We start from the raw sequence: 19,324 nt of genomic DNA, 5'->3' as shown, positions 1-19,324 counted from the left end.
AAAAGCAGCGTTGTCGAAACACTGACTAATAGCTACCAAACGGAAGCTTCATTACTCCAGCTCTGTGACAGTATCTGCAAGTTAGCAAGAAAATACATAACGTTCAGGATTCATTCTACGTATTTATTAGTTTGATGCATAAGTTTGTGGTGATTTTGCTTCACATTTTGGTTTTCTTGTTGCTATGGGTCTATTTAGCGATTGTCATATGTTATTTCCAGTTCTCTATTGCTATTTGAGCTTAAACATGGTAATTTTTTGATATGGAGCTAGTGTAAATGTAGTACAAAATGAAGAAATCGGAACATCTCTGACATATTCTATTGATAGTGTGGTCTAGCGACATCTTCTTTTATTATTTATGAATACGTCCTCTGTCCTGGGTTTTGAATAAAAATCATCATTTTTGGCGACCCGAGACTGCCAGTATAATAAGTCGCCCTCAATCTGCCAACGGCCCTGTCATAGAGGGCAGAGGAGTGGGCAGAGGTTCGGGGCACACTCTTGATCCTGTTGCTGAAAACTAGCCGTAAAGGTGGAAGAATCGACAATGATGAATGCCATAAGGATGCAGAACGCAATGGCAACCACTCTATTAAAGACAAATAACATGTATCCACAGGACCCGTGGGGTGTAATTGACGAAGTGTCGTGACGATCTCTCCTCTGGCAAAAGATTCCAGACTAGTCATCCATACCGATCCGCAGGAGGAGACCGCCAGAGGGGAGGTCACCGTGAGAAAAAGACTGAAACCCAAGAAAAGGACAACGTTCTATGAGCCGGGGCGTGAAATGAGAGTGGTTTTCTAACGTGGTAGGAAAGCCAGAAAATCTCAGGATGGAAATGAAAAGGCTCTACCTACAGTAGAGACAATGGGAGTAAGTAAAGTGAAATGTGAGAAGACAAGCACCTCTGGTCAGACAAGTATAGGGTAATATCAACAGCAGGAGAAAATGGTATAATGGGAGTAGAATTCCTTATGAATATGAAGGGCCGGCCGCGGTGGTCTCGCGGTTCTAGGCGCGCAGTCCGGAACCGCGCGACTGCTACGGTCGCAGGTTCGCATCCTGCCTCCGGCATGGATGTGTGTGATGTCCTTCGGTTAGTTAGGTTTAAGTAGTTCTAAGTTCTAGGGGACTGATGACCACAGCTGTTAAGTCCCAAAGTGCTCAGACCCATTTGAACCATTTTGGAATAGGAAGGAAGGGCAGGCAGTGTGTTACTGTGAACAGTTAATGGATAGTGTTGTCCTTACCAGAATCGACACCAAACTAACAGCGACATCGATAGTTCAAGTATACATGCCAACGTCCCACGCTGAAGCGCAATAGATAAAGTATATGAAGATACTGAAGGGATATTCAGTACGCAAAGGTAGACGAAAATCTAACAGTATGAAGGACTGCAATGCAGTTGTAGGCGAAGGATTAAAAGCCAAGGTAAGGGGAGAATATGGGCCACGTACTAGAAACGAGAGAGGGAAAAGACCAGTCGAGACTGCAGTAAATTTCAGCAAATAATTGCGAATACTTTGTAAAAAAAAAATGGAATTAAGCGATACGCTTGAAGTTCTCTAAGGCTATAGGTACAACAATAAGGTTCAAAATGGTTCAAATGGCTCTGAGTACTATGCGACTTAACCTATGAGGTCATCAGTCCCCTAGAACTTAGAACTAATTAAACCTAACTAACCTACGGACTTCACACACATTTATGCCCGAGGCACGATTCGAACCTGCGATCCTAGCGGTCGCTTGGTTCCAGACTGTAGCGCCTAGAACCGCACGGCCACTCTGGCCGGCCACAACAATACGGAATAGCTCAGTAGGTATTGTAGTGGAAGAGGAATGGACATCTCCAAAAAGGGCCATCACAAAAGTTATGAAGGAAAACATAGGTACAAAGAAAGTAACTGCGAAGAAAACATCCGTAACAGAAGAAATACTTCAATTGATTGATGAAAAGAGGAAGCAAAAGCATGTTCCGGGAAACATAGGAATACAGAAAAACAAGTCGCTGAGGAATGCTATAAATTGGAAGTGTAGGGAAACTAAGACCAAATGGTTGCAGGAGAAATGTGAAGACATCGAAAAAGAAATGATTGTCGGAAGGACAGACTCAGCATGCAGGAAAGTCAAAACAACCTTCGGTGACATTAAAAGTAAGGGTGCAACGGGAACTCCACTGTTAAATTCAGGGGAGACAGCGGATAGGTGGAAAGAATAAATCTAAAGCCACTATGAGGAGGAAGATTTGTCTGGTGTAATAGAAGAAGAAACAGGAGTTGATTTAGAATAGGCTTAGGTGATCCAGTATTAGAACCAGAATTTAAAATATTGTGTTGGCATAAGAGCCAACACCGTGTTACTAATGGAGGCCGAAATGGACGCGTTTTAGCTCACGCATGCTGGCGTGAGGAGGGAAGAACTATACTGACGTGAGGTCTGAAACATGACAAGGAATTAGAATTCAGAAAGCGGGCATAATTAGTTTGATACTTAACTTTAATCCATTAATGATGAACGTCGCTCTTCATGGTACATGATTCACATTATTGTCTGTTCAGAAGACATAGTAACCGAAAATGGTGCCTTGCTAGGTCGTAGCAAATGACGCAGCTGAAGGCTATGCTGAACTGTCGTCTCTGCAAATGAGAGCGTATGTAGTCAGTGAACCATAGCTAGCGAAGTCGGCTGTGCTAAGGAGTCTCTCTAGACTAAAACTGCCGTGTGGCGGCTCTCGGTATGCAATCACTGATAGTGGCGACACGCGGGTCCGACGTGTACTAACGGACCGCGGCCGATTTAAAGGCTACCACCTAGCAAGTGTGGTGTCTGGCAGTGACACCACATAAAAGAGCTTTGGAGAACTTAAGCTCAAATAAGGCAGAAGCGATAGATAACATTCCATAAGAATTTCTAAAATCATTGTGGGAAGTAGCAACAAAACGACTATTCACATTGGTGTGTAGAATGTATGAGTCTGGCAACATACCATTTGACTTTCGGAAAGCCATCATCCACACAATTCCGAAGACGGGAAGAGCTGACAAGTGCAAGAATTACCACACAATCAGCTTAACAGCTCATTCATCCAAGTTGCTTACAAGAATAATATACAGAAGAATGGAAAAGAAAATTCAGAATGCCCTAGGTGACGACCAGTTTGGCTTTAGGAAAAGTAAAGGCACGAGAGAGGCAATTCTGAAGTTGCGGTTAATAATGGAAGCAGGCCTAAAGAAGAATCAGAATTTGTCGATCTGGAAAAAGAGTTCTACAATGTAAAATGGTATAAGATGTTCGAAATTCTGAAAAAAGTTGGGGGTAAGCTGTAGGGAGAGACGGCTTATATACAATATGTGCAACAGCCAAGAGGGAATGATATGACTGGACCCATGAAAGAATGCTCGTATTAAAAGGGGTGTAAGACAAGGATGTAGCCTTTCCTCCCTACTGTTCAATCTGTCCATCGAGGAAGCAATGATGGAAATAAAAGAAAGGTTCAGAAGTTAAAGTAAAAATCAAGGTGAAAGGATATAAATGATACGATTCGCTGATGACATTTCTATACTGAGTGAGAGTTAAGAAGGATTACATGATCTGCTGAACGGAATGAACAGTCTAACAAGTCCACAATATGGACTGAGAGTAAATCGAAGAAAGGCGAAGGTAATGAGAGGTAGTAGAAATCAGACCAGCGAGAAACTTACCATCAGGACTGATGATCACGACGTAGATGAAGTTAAGGAAATCTGCTAAGTAGGCAGTAAAATAACCAATGTCGGACGGAACAAGGAGGACATGAAAAGCGGTGTAGCTATGGCAAAACAGGCATTCCAGCCAAGAGAATTCTACTAATTTCAGATATAGGCCTTAATGTATGTAAGAAATTTCTGAGAATGTACGTCTAGAGTACAGCATTGTATGGTAGTGAAACATGGACTGTTGGAAAACCGGAACAGGAGAGAATCGAACCATTTGAAATGTGGCGCTACAGGCGAATGTTGAAAATTAGGTGGACTGAGGATGTTCTGCACAAAATCGGAGAGACAGGATGATAGGACATCTGTTACGACATGAGGGAATGATTTCAATGATACTAGAGGGAACTGTAGAGGGCTAAATATGTAGAGGAAGACAGGGATGGGAATACATCTAGCAAATAACTGAGGACATATAACCCTGCAAGTAATAATAATCCGTAATACTCTGATAAATTGCAGTATATACTTATCATAAGTTTGGGAAATAATGGAAAGAGAGAAAGAGAACAAGATCAACTGATATCCATGTAAATAGATTACTGTTGACGAGATGGTTGTCTCAACGTTAGACCACACCAGCACGAAGTTAGATAAATGCTGAAACGGAGGGGGACATAACGGAACCTGTATCCGGCCATTTAGGACAATCGAATGATAGTAAATGGCTAAAGCAAATACCGAGTTGGGTCGCAGAGGGAAAAGGAAACGAAATCGATCGCGTGGAAGATCGCATGGGGGCTACACACTCCATGATCTTCGAAGATGGGCCTTGGGAAGTTGGTTCAAATGGTTCAAATGGCTCTGAGTGGTATGGGACTTAACATCAGAGGTCATTAGTCCTCTAGAACGTAGAACTACTTAAACGTAACGACATCACACACATCCATGCCCGAGGCAGAATTCGAACCTGCGACCAAAGCAGTCGCGTGGTTCCGGACTGAAGCGCCTAGAACCTCTCGGCCGCTACGGCTGGCCTTGGAAAGTTGAAAATAGAGAAAGAAGAGAGAGAAACAGCATACGACACCAGCCAACAGTGGTGCGCCTTTTATCAAATCTAATAGGTTTCTAACTAAACACATTGGCATAAGAAGGAAAGACAAAGGCCTCATAGAGTGTCCAGGCATCTCACAAAGTAAAAATTTCGCTAATGGAAGCATCGTCTGTGGACGATTGACTATACCGTGACCAAGACATGCCAATAGAAAAATTACATGTAATGCATGGGTGGCAACAGCTTGACTCAGAAAACTAAACTTAGATTGAAAAATGTAAAATGGAAATTGGAAGAAAAGTGAATGTATGTGAGCGAGTAAGAGAAGGAAAAGAGAGAGAGAGAGAGAGAGAGAGAGAGAGAGAGAGAGAGAGAGAGAGAGAGAGAGAAAGGGAACTTCGGTCAACAACGTTTTCCGTAACATCAGACAGCTCGAGTCTCGGTCCGGCACACAGTTTTAATCTGCCAGGAAGTTTCACCTCAGTGAAAGTTACTTAACGTTGTCATCATGCTTAGGGAACGAATTGCAACGTTAAGTAATAGAAAAACTCATGTATCTTCGGTAGCTTCATACTTAAGATGAATCACATCATCAATCTGCCTTAGTAACAAACTAAGACTTTTTGGCTGATCAAATTATTGATGAGATGAAATCACTGTATTGTATTTGTATTTTAACAACGGATGCACATGTGATATCAGAGCTTGATGAATCACAACACATCGACTTGTTCTTGCATCTAATCTTTCTCTCTTTCAAATCGTAGAATAACTCCCGTTGTATCTCAGTGGATATAATCAAGCGTCTCTAGCGTTCACTCAAAAAGCGTATCTGCGAAGTTTAATACGACTGAAAGAAACAGAAATTAAAACAGAAAGGAATGAAATAAATATGACTGTGTCTTGCAATCTTAGGATTGACGCATGTGACGTTTAACGAGTGGTAGCAGCCGAAAATACAGGAAACTGGTATCGGTCTTACTCCGACATGATGAAGGAGCCACGTTTTCAGGCATGCATTTCCGCTAGCATTGCTGGTTCTGAAACTTCGTGGTAGTTCAGTAAATACAATGTCACCTTGGACGTAGCGCTAGTTTGTGTGTCTGGAAGAGGGTTCTGTGAATGTAAATCACGTTACACTTACGTAGTTTCACCTACCGTACCCTCCGCTCTCCACGTCTTGGAGCGGTCGTTAATTTGCATCTTACAGCACTCTGCCGACTTCTGCTGCATGAGATACTCGGCAACATGCTCACTGCTTCCCTTCTTAATGCACATACAACTCTCTGTTCTCGGAAGGCACAACATACTCAGTCATCCTTCCTTACATGTAATTTTAATATCTAAGGAAATGTTTTGCCTTTCATGAAAACTTTCAAAACATTTTTACCGCCTACCTGTAACGCGATTTGTGCAACACTACAAGGTGATGACACTTGCTTTGTACAAATTCGTGTGATAATGGTAACTGATGTCTTCTAAGGCTGACTGATGTAATCCCCTGTTGTCATAGGATCGGCTGTCACTTGTTGGGTACTCAAGCACGGACTATTAAGGATTTTGTGCCGTGTTAGTTCACTAATAATTTAATAATTCATATCCCACCCCACTGGTAATTAAATGATGATGTTACAATCAGTGTCTGATTAGATTTATCTCTGGTGTATGAAGTCGGTTCACTCGCACTGAAGTTCACGTTGGCTTCACGCTGACTATGGTCGAAGACAGCAATAAGAGTTGAAGTGCATGACATGACTGACCATACGTATGAGGTATGTTATGACGCACAATTGTAAGGTGTCAGGCAAATCCAACACCTTCCATGAAAACCCTCACATGATAAGCAAATCCACTAGTATGTCACATAGCTCCGAATAAACCGTGACATTAAATTAACCAAAGTAATACGAGGAACGAGTGAGCAAATGGCCTACCACCGACTAACACAAGAATGCCTAAATGCATGCCATACCTCCCCACCGTGAGACAGACGCAGTTCTGAGGGGAGAAACGAGATCAGAAGCCGAGAGCAGGACCGTGTTAAGCTAGAAGGCCCAAGGATAAGGAACGGACTGGGCACACACGTCGCCAGCTAACCACTAGGGCCACACAACCTGCAAGTTTTAGCGTGAGACTTTACCGCGTCTGCGTTACGTCAAGGGCCACCCCCAGCCCATGTTAAAAGAGAGCCCTCCAGAAGAACAGTATAGATCTTACGATAACGCTAAAAGGACCAGCTGCAGGTTTTAGAGTGAGACTTTTTCGCGTCTCTGTTACGTTGCCAACATTAAAAACATTGCCCCACCACGAAAAGTATAACGTTTCTCATTGGATAGACAGAATTTTTGTAGGTGGAGCTTAAGGTTAACATTGAGACCTTGATTGGTCAGATGAAAACACAGCCAGATAGTTTTTTTTAAGCAACTTCGGTAAATTGCAGTAAGGAGAAATTAGGAGAGAGTGGCTTCCGAGACGGCGAGATGAGCAGAGCTGTGCTGCCCGCCGGCGCCCTGACGAACACCGACAAGGTAATGAACGCACGTGATGCCGCATAACAGCGCATAAAGCTTCACTCAGAACTGCAGAAGTCTCATCTGTTACACCCCTTTTTTGCGTAATACTAGTGTCGATCGTCAATTAAAGCTCATGGTGTTCACATTTGCCACTTGAAGTAAAAATCTGAAGCACGATGATTTTTCTGTTATATAGTTATTGAAAAGCCACATCAGCCACTGTAATTTACGACAAGTTATATAAGTAATTAAAGATAATTGAGGGTCACTGCAGACCATTTTCATAGTTTTCTCTTTTGTGAAACTTAATTTAAACCTAGACTATAGATGTGATATGGCATAGATCATCCTTCGATCCATTGTAGAACTTGGAAACCCATTCAGGGAATATTCGTTCAAATTTTTGTTGAACGCAGTTGGTTTTTACCATCCTGTATTAAAACATTTCCTTTCATCAAGAGTGTAATTTATAAACGATGTTTTGTGAGTAGAATAAAATTTCCAATGGTAAACTTAACTGCTTTTTCAACGTTATTTTACCAGCTAACTAAAAATACGAAAGCCATGAACCCCTTCCACTAAATTTAGTTAGTATTAAGATTGTTTTACAGGGAGTGCAGTGGAGCTGACGCTGAGATAATTAAGTATTTCATTATATCATCGCTAGTCTCACTGAACTCTTCTGAATTCTACAGTCATGTGTGGTCTGGTGTCTCCTTACCAGCAACAGGTCCCAGGATCAAAGTAGCCAATTCCCTAAAAACACGCTCAGAGCGTCGTTGCGCGAAAGTGGTAGGGAGACACGATATAGAACAAACAGACACCACCATGAATGTTTAGACAGTTTAAACGCAGACTAAGATGTTGTTTGATTAAACAAGGTTAATTTGGCTGTTCGCACTTTAAATCGCTATAGAACGATACTATGAGTCTGTCTTGCTACAACAGTCTTCTGCATTACCGAGTGGTTTGGGAAAATATTTTGGAGCACCAGATCGTTACTAAAGTTAACTAAACGGTCACTCATGAGTGTTAAAGTAACTTCACAGAAAATTTGCAACCTATTCATGTATTATGCTATTCAAGTCTATGTTCACGGCGCTGTTGATGTTCATTGGTCGATTGTAGGTGGAGTTTCTTTCTGTACTAAATTTCATACTTGTGACACTTTTGACACGTGCAGAGTATCGCTTGATAAGAACCAAAGACATTAGGGACATTATGCACATTTTTTACCGAGACGTCCGGTAGAAGTGGTTACTCTATAGTAGCTTCAGCGCCAACTAACTTGACTCGATACACAATCCGAAGCTTCCTGTATGCAAACTCTCGATTGGAGTGAGTAAAAAGGGAAGGGTTTCAGTACAGTAAGTTTAAACTGTGTTTACTTCCATACGATTAAGTCGTTGTTCTATCGATACGGGATGTTTAAACCGTACATATTTACTTCTGTAGACTTAAGTCTGTATTCTCTCAGAGCTCTTGATCTTTTATTCTTCTTACAAATCAGCTACAATAACATATTTGTAGATTCAGTTCTATGGGAAGTGCAAAGACTGTTCACATACATCTCTGATTTTGAAGTATGTGTTAAGTGTACATGTAGATGAGCGTTTGTAATGACATTGAATCTTGCGGTGTATTTACGTGATACAGACTTTGCAATTCCTATTTTGGTTTCCTAGATTACACATTTGTAGTATAGTTAATAGGCAACACATGTGAAAAGTGTCAAGTCGTTGTCAGCCGAACACTTCTCATTTTTATATATATATATATATATATATATATATATATATATATATATATATATATATATATATATATATATAACATCTGATACTGATTAAAGTCGTGTGTAGTGTGATCAGTTCATTATTATTTATTCATTACGATGAGAATTACGACAGTTTTGCAATAAATTGCTCTAGACAAGTTGTAGGTAGTTTAATTAGTAGTGCTTCTTCCTTATTACAAGGTTGTTTCGGCCTTAGCGCCATTCTCAAGTAAACCTGTAGGTGTCACAATTGGTGAGTCGACTTAGATTTACAAAAGTTGTACATAAAGGTCACTTTACATATATACTTACGTGTAGTTGGAACAGACGTCAGTATTGCATCAGTGAGCAAACCGTCTACTGTTTATTTATTGCCAGACTATTGTAAGTCAGGTAATTTCCATCATCGTAGAATTTTTCGTGAAATGCTTTTGACAAAACTAAAAAAAAAGCAAGATATTTATCGACAACATGTTTGGGACAAATATCGAAGAAAATCAGTCAAATATTAAAGAAAACAAACATAAAACTAGCATTCCGAGCAAACAACAATCTGAGGACGAACGTTCAAAATGGAAAATCCAAAATTCCTGATTTTGCCTACCCAGTCATGCACAAAATTTCGCGCAAGGACTGCGCCAAATTCTATATCAGTCAGACGGGATGACACCTCAGCATTAGATTTAAAGAATGCACAGAAAATTTGCTACAACAATCAGTCAAGCATTTACCTAGAACTAAAAAATCAAAACCACAAAAACAGAGCACATCAAAAATGCATTACACGTTCTACACAAAATACCAAAAGGACGTGCTATGAACGTTATGAAAGAATTAGAAGTACATACGAACACTAAAAGCTATCCGAACGATATTCCCAATGAACAAATCAATCTTAAACACAGAAGATATCTAGAAAATTTTATTGACTTTTGGAAAACACAGTAAACAAAACAAGAGACACAAATCATGACAAAATTACAATATCAATGAAACACAACTAATATCACTGATTAGAAAAGATTACAATGTACACATAAAGCATCAAGGATATTAAACTGTCAATATGGTTGCCAAAATTTTAGTATTAAAGACTTCTACATCAATTGAAATTATGCGACTTATAACAGCCTAGCAATAAATAAACAATCGCTAGTTTACTCACTGCACAATATGGGCATCTATTACAAGTAGACGTAAGTGTATGTTTAAGCTGCACAACTTTTATGAACCTAAGTGGACTCACAAGTTGTAACATATACTGGTATTCTTGAACATGTCCCTATAGCCAAAGCAAAGTTGTAGTAAGGATGAAGCACAACTAATTAAACTATCTGCAGCTTGCCTGGAATAATTCTATAAAATGTCGTATTTTCTGCATCTACGTGGTTACTCTGCAATTTGCAATTAAACGCCTCATAAGGTTCATCTAACCACCGTTACGCTACTTCCCTACCGCTCCACTACTGAACAGCGAGCAGGAACAACGAACACATAAATATGTTCGTGCAAGCTCTTATTTCTCTTATTTTATTCTGAAGGTCTCTTCTCCCTATGTAGGTGGGCGCTAGCAAATACTTTCATACACTTAGGAGAAAGTTCTAGATTGATGCTTCATGAGATGATCCTGCGGAACACCTTTATTTTAATGACTGCCGTCCCAATTCATACTTCATATCCGAGGCATTCACTCCGTTAGTTCGCGACAGTACAAAGCGACTAGCCCTTCTTTGAACGTTGTCGATGTCCTCCGTCAATCCTATCTGATTCGGATCCCACATCGCAGAAGAGCACTCAAGAAGATCACGTAGAAGCGTACTGTAAGCAGTCTCTTTAGTAGCTCTGTTACACTATCTAAGTGTTCTCCCAATAAATCGCATTCTATGGTTTCCTTTACCCACAACTTTAACTTTGTGATCGTTATTTAAAGGCACATTTGTAGGATGGGCAAGGTTACATAGCAAACACGTAGATATAAGTTCAGAATAAAAATTTAAAAAATTACATTAGATATTAATCTGTATAAGCGGCTGTATCGATTGTGGCGTGCAATCGCTGAAACATTAGAATAATTACGCAGTTCAATTGTCTTACCGAGACGACGCCACCTTTTTTGTTCTGGAAGCAGTCCTCATCAGACGCATATCTGCAGTAGCTCCAGATAATTGTTTCGCAAACCGCCATTATTATGTATATCGAGACGCAATTTCACTAGGCGTACTCATAGTTGCACATAGCCACAGAATTAATGTAAGTGGCTGTTATTCAATGTAGTATAATATTTTATGAAGACAGTGATCTTATTTAATTTTGTATTTCATTTATGTTGCAAGCTATTGTTCCAATTGAACAACGTCTTGGCAAGGATAGAGGTTTCGTGTTACAAATTATATCAAGGTCCAGTACGAACCGAAGCTTTGCAATTATTCAAACTATGAACTCCGATATTTACCATAAGCTCACGGTTAATTTACAATCAACGGACCTTACGCGAAGTCTGTATAAGCTGATCACATACTATTATTAATCATTTTTATAATTTATCTATTGTCTGATGTTCACAAACTAGACAGAAAAAGCCACGGCGAGAAAATTCGAATTGTCGACTTTGTGTCTGGACCTTTTATTGTATTTGCTAAATTGTTTTTCTTCGTGACATGGATAATGGGATCATATCTGACGAGCCATTGCCAATCAATATTTGTAAATACTAAACAAATAGATGAAGCATTGAAATTCATAATGAAACCTGGAATCTACACTACATACTTGTATCCAAGGTAGGACATTACATTTTACGTTAGCATACTAGTCCAAGCGCTTTCAGTAATTGTAGCTTGTTTTCCAACTTTTTTTGCCAAAGATCACGTATTCCAAATTATTCTCATCATAAAGCTTCTTACAACAATAGTCATACCATCCCATAAAATGGCCGAATTGTGTCACGTGCTACTCAAAATTGCAAGCAGCCACGAATGTTAATTTTTTCACCATTAATGGCAATTCTTTCTCAGGTAAGCCAACATTGTTGCTATATGAAATTAATTTCATGAAATCATTCTCAAACGTGTTTAAAGATTGTTAATGCAATATACATTATACGTAGCATGGTGGTAACGCGTAAACAACTAGCAAAAACGGAACACGACAGACAACAGATTCAGTCCGAATCCAACTTGGACATGGATAAAACATTGACAATAACTCCAGTGTTGATTAAAATATTAACGATCAGTCAGCAGTGATCATACCTAGTGACGGAAATTTTGTAAATAGACCGACCACTAGTCAAATAACTAAATCCAGCTCAGAGCCAATTCTCGTCTGTGACGCCATGTCAAACGACGTTTCGGGGGCAGAGCAATTTCAGTTGACAAATAATGCCAGCTTGTTTGACATTATTATCAAGCAAATGACTGAAAACAAAAATCACATGACATCAATACATAATCAAATGAGTAGAAACAAGCAAGACACGGACGCGCATATGTTATCAATACGTAATCAGGCAACTGAAAACAAAAAAGACATTGACGAACACATTACAGTTTTAAAAACGCAACGTGATGAGATTAAGGCTGAATTAAGAGCACTAAGAATTTGTAACGGCACTTTGTGAGGAAGATTAGACGAGATTATCACGAGACTGAGCGGCCAAGTGTCCGAACTTGACTTAAAATTTTCCGAATTGAACGTAGGGCAGGAAAAAACCACAAAATACGTAAAAGATATTAAAATTGAAGTCAAACATTTAAACGCTACATGCGAAGCTGTTGCCACTCAAGTGATAATCTATCCGTCAGTTCATGACTCAAATAAAAACACGCATTACTGTAACTGAAGCCAAAGTTAACACTACGGTTAAAAAACTTACAGGCAAACTGAAATTACACACTGACAACCATTTTGCCAACGTAAATAAAGAATTTCATGACTGGGTAGATCAGAAAAATAAATATTTCGACCAATGTTTAGGGGAAAAATTACTGACGTTTGTGCATGACACCGTAGCCGAATTTGTTAAAAATAACAAACATGTCATAGCTGAAGCAGCTCAATCTTACGCAGCATGATAGAAACAACTAACCGATGGCATACGACCGGAGTGTAGTAACACTAATAATTAAAGCGTTCGCTTTGGTAAAGAAAACAAATGTAGGTATTACACGTATTCTCCAGACACAACACACACCTCATAGCAACTGTACACTCCTGTACACTTGTGACCTAATTACAATCGTGACATTTATGAGCAATACATTCCTTCCCAGTCACTAGTCGATCACTATAATAATTACAATCGACATTACAGTGCCAAAGAAGAAGAAAGTCTGATTAAACATCGGCAGTTTCAACCTTTCATCCCAGAAAACGTACTGTACATCCTGTAAATTTTCTGAAAGCATTTAGAAATGCGTTCCAAAGAGCATGGTGTGATCGAAAGAGAACTTCTTACGTTGTACGTTACATACAGGGTGACGCAGCTGTCTGGGCATATAATGAAGCCGACAAAGGCTTGACGTATGAGTAATTTGAAAGACCTTGGTCGCAGTCGGTTCGAGAACTTCTAAGGAAATACTGTGGAACCAGAGCCTTTCACTGTTAAACATGACAATTTGTTCCGGTATTTTGAGAAGTATTTAAATATGTACCACTTTCTTAATGAACCTGTGGCTACGCGAGGTATATTCCTCGCACTAAAAGCCCGATTGCCTTTTAACATTAAAGAGAAGTTACTGCACATTCCAGACAATGATGCAGAATATTTTCTGTGCTTGATTCTCATGATATGTTACATGAGGATCAATGTTCCCCACGGCAAAACAGCTGCCACAATGTGTCCGTAATTGGCATGCAAAACGCGCAGGCCAGCCAGCTTAATCCTGGCGCGCCGCCGCTGTCGGTTACGTAGCGCAGCAGAATCATCTTCCTTCCGCAAACCAATACAAGTACCAACATAGCAGACACACCCCATTACGAACAATATCATACCGTATCATACACAACGAGTGACAACCCACGCAAGAGGCGCCGCAACAATAGTAATGGAAATAACTGAAACGGGAACAACAAAAACTGAAACAATTATCAGTCTGTACCGAAGTAACAGGAAAACTGGAACAGTAACTACGGTAATGCGTACCAAAACACTGGTCCACCACCTCATTACAAGATCAACCTAGGTCTATGGCAAATACCGCCACAAAAAAAAAAGCCTCTGAGCACTGTGGGACTTAACATCTATGGTCATCAGTCCCCTAGAACTTAGAACTACTTAAACCTAACTAACACACAACACCCAGCCATCACGAGGCAGAGAAAATCCCTGACCCCGCCGGGAATCGAACCCGGGAACCAGGGCGCGGGAAGCGAGAACGTTACAGCACGACCACGAAATGCGGGCTCAAATACCGCCACAGCCGGTACAAAGTCAAAATTGGGCCTTAACCACCAATCAGCAGGTAAGTCAAAGTGCTCAACCGCAAAAGCCACAACAGATTAGAGAGTAGAATACACAACAACCTAATGTAAACTTAAAAGAAGTGTCAAGTAAAACTCCACTTCCACCTGTATTATCACCTGCACCAATTACGACGACGTCAAACTAAGTCGTGGCTGAAGAAGGTTTGGGGGGCGTCTTCAATATCAAATCATTGTTTGATACACCCACTGGTGACTAACACAATGATTATGTAGCAAATAGTTTTAAGCAGCAACCGCTGTTGTTTATACGCTACAATCATGATGATAGCTTATCTGATGAACTACTGCAGGTTAATACACAATGTCGTTCATCTATCAACGAAATACACTCCTGGAAATGGAAAAAAGAACACATTGACACCGGTGTGTCAGACCCACCATACTTGCTCTGGACACTGCGAGAGGGCTGTACAAGCAATGATCACACGCACGGCACAGCGGACACACCAGGAACCGCGGTGTTGGCCGTCGAATGGCGCTAGCTGCGCAGCATTTGTGCAACGCTGCCGCCAGTGTCAGCCAGTTTGCCGTGGCATACGGAGCTCCATCGCAGTCTTTAACACTGGTAGCATGCCGCGACAGCGTGGACGTGAACCGTATGTGCAGTTGACGGACTTTGAGCGAGGGCGTATAGTGGGCATGCGGGAGGCCGGGTGGACGTACCGCCGAATTCCTCAACAAGTGGGGCGTGAGGTCTCCACAGTACATCGATGTTGTCGCCAGTGGTCGGCGGAAGGAGCACGTGCCCGTCGACCTGGGACCGGAACGCAGCGACGCACGGATGCACGCCAAGACCGTAGGATCCTACGCAGTACCGTAGGGGACCGCACCGCCACTTCCCAGCAAATTAGGGACACAGTTGCTCCTGGGGTATCGGCAAGGATCATTCGCAACCGTCTTCATGAAACTGGGCTACGGTCCCGCACACCGTTAGGCCGTCTTCCGCTCACGCCACAACATCGTGCAGCCCGTCTCCAGTGGTGTCGCGACAGGCGTGAATGGAGGGACGAATGGAGACGTGTCGTCTTCAGCGATGAGAGTCGCTTCTGCCTTGGTGCCAATGATGGTCGTATGCGTGTTTGGCGCCGTGCAGGTAAGTGCCACAATCAGGACTGCATACGACCGAGGCACACAGGGCCAACACCCGGCATCATGGTGTGGGGAGCGATCTCCTACACTGGCCGTACACCTCTGGTGATCGTCGAGGGGACACTGAATAGTGCACAGTACATCCAAACCGTCATCGAACCCATCGTTCTACCATTCCTAGACCGGCAAGGGAACTTGCTGTTCCAACAGGACAATGCACGTCCGCATGTATCCCGTGCCACCCAACGTGCTCTAGAAGCTGTAAGTCAACTACCCTGGCCAGCAAGATCTCCGGATCTGTCCCCCATTGAGCATGTTTGGGACTGGATGAAGCGTCGTCTCACGCGGTCTGCACGTCCAGCACGAACGCTGGTCCAACTGAGGCGCCAGGTAAAAATGGCATGGCAAGCCGTTCCACAGGACTACATCCAGCATCTCTACGATCGTCTCCATGGGACAATAGCAGACTGCATTGCTGCGAAAGGTGGATATATACTGTACTAGTGCCGACATTGTGCATGCTCTGTTGCCTGTGTCTATGTGCCTGTGATTCTGTCAGTGTGATCGTGTGATGTATCTGACCCCAGGAATGTGTCAATAAAGTTTCCCCTTCCTGGGACAATGAATTCACGGTGTTCTTATTTCAGTTTCCAGGAGTGTAGTTTCATCTACAACTGGTATAGTAGGAGGAATTGCAACCAGTATTGTTTTGGACACAGGAGCGGCTGTGAGTGTTTTGTTGTATAATTTCTACAATAAAGTAATTGAATTTGAACCTGTACCAGAGAAAGTGTAAGATTTTACCTGCCATAGGTAATAAGTTTCAGAATCATGAAAGAAGGTTGTATACATGGAAGAACCCTGCAGATACTAAAAGGTATCAGATAGATTATATAATGGTAAGACAGAGATTTAGGAACCAGGTTTTAAATTGTAAGACATTTCCAGGGGCAGATGTGGACTCTGACCACAATCTATTGGTTATGACCTGTAGATTAAAACTGAAGAAACTGCAAAAATGTGGGAAATTAAGGAGATGGGACCTGGATAAACTGAAAGAACCAGAGGATGTACAGAGTTTCAGGGAGAGCATAAGGGAACAATTGACAGGAATAGGGGAAAGAAATACAGTAGAAGAAGAATGGGTAGCTCTGAGGGATGTAGTAGTGAATGCAGCAGAGGATAAAGTAGGTACAAAGACGAGGGTTGCTAGAAATCCTTGGGTAACAGAAGAAATATTGAATTTAATTGATGAAAGGAGAAAATATAAAAATGCAGTAAATGAAGCAGGCAAAAAGGAATACAAACGTCTCAAAAATGAGATCGACAGGAAGTGCAAAATGGCTAAACAGGGATGGCTAGAGGACAAATGTAAGGATGTAGAAGCTTATCTCACTAGGGGTAAGATAGATACTGCCTACAGGAAAATTAAAGAGACCTTTGGAGAGAAGAGAACCACGTGTATGAATATCAAGAGCTCAGATAGCAGCCCAGTTCTAAGCAAAGAAGGGAAGGCAGAAAGGTGGAAGGAGTATATAGAAGGTTTATACAAGGGCGATGTACTTGAGGACAATATTATGGAAATGGAAGAGGATGTAGATGAAGACGAAATGGGAGATACGAAACTGCGTGAAGAGTTTGACAGAGTACTGAAAGACCTGAGTTGAAACAAGGCCCCCGGAGTAGACAACATTCCATTAGAACTACTGACGGCCTTGGGACAACCAGTCCTGACAAAACTCTACCAGCTGGTGAGCCAGATGTATGAGACAGGCGAAATACCCTCAGACTTCAAGAAGAATATAATAATTCCAATCCCAAAGAAAGCAGGTGCTGACAGATGTGAAAATTACCGAACTATCAGTTTAATAAGCCACGGCTGCAAAATACTAACGCGAATTCTTTACAGACGTATGGAAAAACTGGTAGATGCAGACTTCGGGGAGGATCAGTTTGGATTCCGTCGAAATGAAGGAACACGTGAGGCAATACTGACCCTACGACTTATCTTAGAAGAAAGATTAAGAAAAGGTAAATCTACGTTTCTAGCATTTGTAGACTTAGAGAAAACTTTTGACAATGTTGACTGGAATACTCTTTTTCAAATTCTAAAGGTGGCAGGGGTAAAATACAGGGAGCGAAAGGCTATTTATAATTTGTACAGAAACCAGATGGCAGTCATAAGAGTCGAGGGGCATGAAAGTGAAGCAGTGGTTGGGAAAGGAGCGAGACAGGGTTGTAGCCTCTCCCCGATGTTATTCAATCTGTATATTGAGCAAGCAGTAAAGGAAACAAAAGAAAAATTTGGAGTAGGTATTAAAATTCATGGAGACGAAGTAAAAACTTTGAGGTTCGCCGATGACATTGTAATTCTGTCAGAGACGGCAAAGGACTTGGAAGAGCAGTTGAACGGAATGGACAGTGTCTTGAAAGGAGGGTATAAGATGAACATTAACAAAAGCAAAACGAGGATAATGGAATGTAGTCAAATTAAATCGGGTGATGCTGAGGGAATTAGATTAGGAAATGAGACACTTAAAGTAGTAAAGGAGTTTTGCTATTTAGGAAGTAAAATAACTGATGATGATCGAAGTAGAGAGGATATAAAATGTAGACATGGAAATGGCAAGGAAAGCGTTTCTAAAGAAGAGAAATTTTTTAACATCGAATATAGATTTATGTATCATGAAGTCGTTTCTGAAAGTATTTGTTTGGAGTGTAGCCATGTATGGAAGTGAAACATGGACGATAACTAGTTTGGACAAGAAGAGAATAGAAGCTTTCAAAATGTGGTGCTACAGAAGAATACTGAAGATAAGGTGGATAGATCACGTAACTAATGAGGAGGTATTGAATAGGATTGGGGAGAAGAGAAGTTTGTGGGACAACTTGACTAGAAGAAGGGATCGGTTGGTAGGACATGTTTTGAGGCATCAAGGGATCACAAATTTAGCATTGGAGGGCAGCGTGGAGGGTAAAAATCGTAGAGGGAGACCGAGAGATGAGTACACTAAGCAGATTCAGAAGGATGTAGGTTGCAGTAGGTACTGGGAGATGAAGCAGCTTGCACAGGATAGAGTAGCATGGAGAGCTGCATCAAACTAGTCTCAGGACTGAAGACAACAACAACAGGTAATAGGTCAAGAAGAATTACGAAATAGGTTTTTGTGACCAATAAGAAAGGTAATGAAACAGTACAATGGCTATTCCTCTTGGTCCAGAATCCTGTTACTAATTGTATTATAGGTTTAGTTATGTTTTGGGAGAAGGACAGTATTATTGACTTCTCGAAATGTAAATGTTTCCTTAAACATAAGGGCGGTGAAATCGCGATTTACTTGGATACCAGGACTCTCAAAGATGACAAGTATTGTGGAGGGTACAAAGTTCAATTTTTGCAAGAGAGCGCCGAAATATAGAGGCATTCGCACCTGAATATGATGACTTGAAAACACTGATTAGCCTTAATTCAAGTGAAACTACTGCTATTACTGGTGATGAACGCAATGAGCTTTATCAGGTACTATCAAAGTATATGCAGATCTTTTCCAATCAACCAGGAGTCGTTAAGGCTTATATTTAAAAAATTTATCTCATGCCTCACCAAATTAACTACCACAAAACCTACAATATACCACTATCTCAACTACAGGGTGTTTCAAAAATGACCGGTATATTTGAAAAGGCAATATAAACTAAATGAGCA

This window comes from Schistocerca gregaria, chromosome 1 (genome assembly GCF_023897955.1).
Source record: "Schistocerca gregaria isolate iqSchGreg1 chromosome 1, iqSchGreg1.2, whole genome shotgun sequence".
In the NCBI taxonomy this organism is placed as follows: Eukaryota; Metazoa; Arthropoda; class Insecta; order Orthoptera; family Acrididae; genus Schistocerca; species Schistocerca gregaria.
This window is presented reverse-complemented; position numbering follows the sequence as displayed.